The sequence below is a fragment of the Palaemon carinicauda genome, chromosome 14 (assembly GCF_036898095.1).
Source record: "Palaemon carinicauda isolate YSFRI2023 chromosome 14, ASM3689809v2, whole genome shotgun sequence".
In the NCBI taxonomy this organism is placed as follows: domain Eukaryota; kingdom Metazoa; phylum Arthropoda; class Malacostraca; order Decapoda; family Palaemonidae; genus Palaemon; species Palaemon carinicauda.
In genome coordinates this window covers 123360004-123366878 of record NC_090738.1, presented here as the reverse complement: position 1 = coordinate 123366878, position 6875 = coordinate 123360004, and positions in this window count along the sequence as shown.

Genomic DNA, 6875 nt, shown 5'->3' with positions numbered 1-6875 from the left:
GTTATTGATCTTACGATAATCTATATCAATTATTCATTACTTCTCATAATAAAGCTTACTTATTTCCTTATTTCCTTTCCTCACTGGGCTATTTGTCCCTATTGAAGTCCTTCGGCTTATAGCATCCTACTTTTCCAACTAGGGTTGTAGCTTAGCTAATAATAGCAAAATAGTAATAATAGGAATAATAATAATAATAATAATAATAATAATAATAATAATAATAATAATAATAATGTGAAAGTGTAATTGCGTTTATGTATTAGGAATGCGTACATGAGAATCTGCATACATTGCTACGCAATACACACGCTCTTCACACTTATGCATGTATACATGTGAATCCGTGTACACTGTACACAAATACACACGCCCTTCACGGTTATGAATGTATACATGTGAATCCGTGTACATTGTACTCAAGTACCCAAGCTCTCACGGTTATGAATGTGTAAAAGTGAATCCGTGTACACTGTACACAAAAACAAACTAACAAACACACGTTCTCCACACTCGCATCTCCTTAAGTGAAACCCCGAATCCTTCGACTCACCGTAATAATCGTGTCATTACTGAGAAGCAGGTCGTGGCCCAGCGAGATGTAATCGCCGGTCTGGCCGCATCCCTTGGTATGCAAAGTCCAGGGCCTGGGTCCGTGTCGTGGGTGCCTGGCCTGGGTCACCCGGAGGTCAGCACCGTCCCAGGTCTCTCCTCTGGTCGGCTGCAGGTCCCCCAGCGAAGGGCACAAGGCCACGTTTCCAGTGGGACGGCACCAGGACGCTCACACTTCGGAAGTTGGCGCGACCTCGGGTCGCTCCGAAGATGGTGCTGGAAGCGGCTCTCACTGTGTCCTGGAAAAGTTAAGAAGAGAGGTTTTTTTCGTTAGATGAAATTGCTTTTATGAGAGAGAGAGAGAGAGAGTGAGAGAGAGAGAGAGAGAGAGAGAGAGAGATGCTGGAAACGGCTCCTCCATGAGTCCTGGAAAAGAAAGATTTTTTTTTCGTTAGATGAAATTGCTGATTGAGAAAGCGATGCTGGAAGCTTCTCTCCCTGTGTCCTGGAAAAGGAGAGGTTTTCTCGTTGCTGTTTGAGAGACGAGAGAGAGAGAGAGAGAGAGAGAGAGAGAGAGAGAGATTAATCCTAGTCTGCAAAACCTAGGGGTGGTTGTATTGTCCATAATGTTTCTCATCAGACGCGTCGTTAAAGTTAATGCTTATCAAATGTGGTCATGATCAGCCAGAAGAGAGAGAGAGAGAGAGAGAGTGAGAGAGAGAGAGAGAGAGAGAGAGAGAGAGAATCTTCCTTTAAATCTATTACATTTTAACGGCACGATATCAATCCAACCAGCATAACAACAACGACAACAACAACAATATTCTTGTAGCACCAACAATCGCCAGATTAAGAATCCAAAGAGTCTTATGGTTAATCCCAGAGGCCAATTTATTACTCCTTGGATGAGACTATTACACAGCCGCTGCTTACTAGAAGTCGGATTAGACGCGGGATAAATAGCCTCGTAAAAATGCAACGGCCACAAGGATAAAGAAAATGGATAGGGAGAGAAGGGGGATAAAGTGGTACGTAGTTATGAAAAGGAAGGGGGAGGAGGAGGAAGAGGAAAAAAGTAAGATCTGGAAGAGGAAGAGAAAAAAAGAAGGAGAGGAGGACGAGAAAAAGGAAGATCTGGAGGAGGAAGAGAAAAAAGGAATGAGAGGAGGACGAGGAAAAAGGAAGATCTGGAGGAGGAAGAGAAAAAGGAAGAAAGAGAGGAGGAGGAAGAGATAAAGGAAGAGAAAAGGAAGAAAGGGTGGAGGAGGAAGAGAAAAAGTAAGAAAGAGAGAAGGAGGAAGAGAAAAAGGAAGGAGAGGAGGAAGAGAAAAAGGAAGAGTACCGGGAGGAGGAAGAGAAAAAGGAAGAACTGGAGGAGGAAGAAAAAATGGAAGATTTGGAGATGGAAGAAATAAAAGGAAGAACTGGAAGAGGAAGAGATAGGGAAGAATGACGGGAGGAAGAAGAGGAAAAATGAAGATTTGGAGGAGGAAGAGAAAAGGGAAGATTTGAAGGAGGAGAAAAAAGCTGATCTGGAGGAAGAGAAAAAGGAAGAGAAAAAACGATTAGGAAGATTAGGAGGAAGGATATGTCCTGAGCATAGCGCATAGCATTGAAGTCACGAAATCAAGGAGAGATGGATTTAAAGGACAAGGAAGAGAAGAATAAGGGTGAGATAAAGAAGGAAGAAGAAGACTTATAGCATCCTGCTTTTCCAACTAAGGTTGTAGCTTAGCAAGTAATAATAATAATAATAATAATAATAATAATAATAATAATAATAATAATAATAATAATAAGCTTTCAGCCTGTATACTCCGACAGAAGCCTTCAACGATAAAGGAAACGAATGCGCCTAAAATGCAGTTTATGAAGGAGGAGATTTGAGAGACGAAGGAAGAGAATAATGAGATCTAAGAGGTAAAGGAAGAGAATCAGGAGGAGGTAATGAAGGAGGAGTATAGGAGCAGTAGGAGGAGCATATCCTGATGTCCTTCGACGTATCCTCAACCTCCTCCTTCTCCTCCTCTCAACTCCGCCTTCAGACCCATCCGGCAGAGTCCCCCTGCTATGAATTGAATTACGATCACGGTTGTTGGTCAAAATGTTAATGAACTGCGAAGGCCAATGGCAGCGCGCATGCGCGTCTCGTCTTTTTAATTGGCATCGCAATCAGAAGGATCCCAAGGGGGACCCTAGCCTTCCGACATGCCGTGACGTCATCGGGAATCTTGATGCGTTAATTCTACTTACTTTTTATAGCATTTCTAACAGTTTTCTAGCCTTTTTATAGCTTTTTTAGCAGTTTCTAGCTTTTTGATAGCGTTTTTTAGCAGTTTTCTATTCTTTCAATAGCGTTTTAGCAGTTTTCAAACCTTGTAATAGCTTTTTCAAATTTCTAGCCATTTAAGCAGTTTTTCTAGCCTTTTTATAGCGTTTTTAGCAGTTTTCTAGCATTTTGGCACTTTTTTAGCCTTTTATAGTTTTTAGCAATTTTCTAGCCTCTAGATAGCGTTAAGTATATATCAATGAATTACTAGTATTTAATATTTCTCATGAATTACTAGATTTTTCATTGACGTCGGCGGAAGAGTTCGCCTAAATGTATAAATTTTTGATAGAAGCATTTAATTACTGACTGAAATGTTGGCTGACACGAAAATTCAATTAATGTTAGATATGTCGACATATTTCTTCTTCCGATAACCAATAATTGTCTATAGAAAACACGATATTTTGCTGATACTAAAAATAGGAACTTTATGCTCTCATTTGTACCACTGATCTAAAAGTATTACAGAAAAGTTCTGAGATCGTTAATTAATAATTAATTTCACAATTATGATCCAATTAATAAATCAATTTGAATATTTGGATCTGTACGATCGAAGGCAACAGAACTTTGAGTATCAATACGAAAGAGATACATTATCAAATAATAATACTAATGATAATAATGATAATAATTATATTAATAATAATAATAAATAATAATAATAATAATTTGTATATAAAGACTCCCTCATTGCCAGAGGATTAGCATATGGAAAAGAGAGAGAGAGAGAGAGAAGAGAGAGAGATGAGGAGAGAGAGAGAGAGAGAAATCAATCACAAACATAAGACTAAGTCGCTTCTCTTCATCGCAAGGATTTTTAATGAGATCTAGGGAGATTTTAATGAGATCTAGGGAGGAGTCAAGGCAAAGAACGTGATTGAATAGATGTTATCTCCCTAAAGATGAAGGAACTATAATCCCTGGTGTTCCTCAACTCCTTCCCCACCCGCTATCAGCTCATTTTAGTATGATAAGTCTTGAATGATGAAATGAGTATAGTTAGAGAAAATAATATGCATTTACTAGTGTATACGCGATCCGTCAAAATTGTCAGCCATATAATAGAAATAAATGTATACACACATATACAAGCCTTCCATCCCCTCCCCCCTTTCCTAACTACAACCCGGCAGTAAGGGCAATTTGTGGAGATTGTTGTACTCTGAGTGGTTGTCATTCAGCGTGAAAGGAAAAACATTATATATAATATATATATATATATATATAGCTAGGCATTTGCTCTTTATCATATAAGGGGATTATAAGACATTTATTTACGCTGCGGTAGTTAGCTCCAGAAGTAAAATTCTTCCTGAAAAAAAAAAAAAAAATCATAAGAGAATCTTCTACTTACTAAAAAACAAGAATCCGTGCACACAATCTCACCTTCAAACCCAAGCTACCGTATAGACAAGGATTCCCTTATCGAAAGAGCGAGATAATAGAAAGTTTGTTTCCAGAATCACAGGTGTGAAAAGAGTAATTTGGGGTTAACAGGTTTTCCCCCGAATTACCGTAATCAAATCAACCACCCGGAAGTGCTCTAAATACTCCGGGGGGGGGGGGGGGGGGGGGGGGGTTGAAGGTTCTAAGAGCGGCTTTCCATTTCGCATTTAGCGGAAGAGGAAGTGTTTGAATGCGTTCAAGTAGATTGTTTCTAGATTAAGCATTTGGAGAATAATTGAGTGAGGTGTTACTAAGTCTGTGACACTTCGATAACTCTTTCTCATGATTGATTGGTAGGTATTTATCAAAATTTTTTATTTAATTCGATGGTGTGATTAATATTATTCGACGATGAAAATAATAATTGATATTATGATAACAAAGGTCAGTTATTTCAAGAACTGGATTCGGAATTCGATAGTGTAATTCTTCGATTCGAAGAAGCAGAATAATAATAATAATAATAATAATAATAATAATAATGTGTTCTCATATTTACGAAACAGATAACTGATAACTTCAATCATCCTTAATTTCCTTTAACATTCTACCAACTTCGTACGCGTGGTTCCCCCCCCCCCCCAAATGTAATCCATCCATCTCTCCTCACTTAACAAGAGTTAATTTCACTTTTTTCTCCGCCTGAAGGCTTGCCTGCCCTCCGAAGAACCCCCTTCGACCAACTAATAATCGCAGGTAAATCCTAAAAACATCATTAACAGTCATGGGAATACGGAGTTCCAATAACCTGGACGCCAGGAAAGTTAATCGATTTTCCCGGTGGGCGTCCATCTTCGTTTCGGCTGTTGCGTGGCCATCTTGGGGGTTGATTTGTAGAAGGACCAACTGTAAGTCAGCGGACGATTTGTACTAAGACCTACAGAAGGGCTTGGTTTAAAACTGTAAGTCGGACAGACGGTTTGTACTAAGGCCTACAGAAGATCTTGGTTTGTACTGTAAGTCGGACAGACGGTTTGTACAAAGACCTACAGAAGGTCTTGGTTTGTACTGTCGGACAGACGGTTTGTACTAAGACCTACAGGTCTTAGTTTGTACCAAGGTTTTATGTCGATGCTTCCAGTCGCTGAGAATCTAGATAAAGGACCTTCTTTACTCCAAAGGCTCTTGCCGGGTCGTGGGTTGAATTCAAGCAAAAGCTGCTAAGTCCTAAGTCGAGATCGATCTGTTCCCTAGAAGCTTGAGTTCTTGGGAAGCGAATATGTCTTTATTGTTATACTGTTGACACTTCCAGTCGTTGAGTTCTGGATGAAGGACCTGCTTTATTCCAAAGGCTCTTGGCCGGTTAAGGGGCTGTGTTCCAGCAGAAGCTTTTCGGTCGAGCAGGCTGTTATCTCGAAGTTTGAGTTCTTGGGAAAAGAACAGATCTTATTTGGTTATAGTCGACGATTCCAGTTGCAAGTGTCTGGATGAATGACCTCAATTCCAAAGGCTCTTGGCCGGTCAAGGGTCTGAGTTTCAGCAGAAGCTGATTAGTCGAGCAATCGGTCTTTTCCCTTGAAACTTGAGTTCTTGCAAAAAGAACATTTTATTTGGTTATTTTCAGGGACCAATTTATCGTACAGTTCGCTAAAATCTTCCAGGGATTTTAGAATCAGAAGAATAATCAACTTCGTCTCGGCAGTTGTAGCGCGGTCACTCTATGGATTGTGTTTCTGAAGGTTCCCGATGTACCCATTATCAGTCAATCTCTGTTGGTTAGATGCACGGTCCAGTATTTCTGGACCGTGGTTAGATGCTTCCATCGGTTGAGTTCCAGGTGAAGGCATATTTTGCGTAGTCATGCTAAAAGGTCGTGTTCATGTAGACTATCTTAGCGGATAATCAGTTCATTCGCTAGACGTTTTCAGAAGTGATTTCTTCGAAGGACTTGGTTCAAGGAGTAACACGTCGGTCCGATGATGCGAAGCAATTACTTTTTCTTAATTTCTCCTTTCTGTTTCTCCTTTCTATTTCTCCTTTCTATGTCCCTTTTTCTGTTTCTTTTTCTCAAACACAACGTTTAACAAGCGATGAATATTTTTTTTCAGGTTTTTCGATCTGACAGACGTACTAACTCACATATTTTTTTCCTGTTTATTTTGATTTTTAAACAAAACACCACCAGCACCCAAGTCAAGTTCTTTTTTAACAAAATTTTTTCCTGTTCATTTTGTTTTTTCAACACAACACTTCCAATACCAAAATCAAGTTATTTTCAACTCTTTCATTGTATATAAATTAATTTTAAAATCATTCCAAGATTTACTTCGATTAGGTTATAAATAACAAAGTAATATATCTACAAGGAGGAGACAATGGAGAATTATTATGAATAGAAATACATCATTTATATGTAATTTCGAAGAAAGTATCCCGGTAAGGGAAAGGTCAGAGGACCGGCTACATACGAGAGAGAGAGAGAGAGAGGAGAAGAGAGAGAGAGAGAGAGATTTTCGATATTCGATATATCAAAAGACTGTAATCCTTGGAGACTCCATTTGCTCTTGTGTAGACTGAAATTGTTTTAAACTCTTGAATTTGA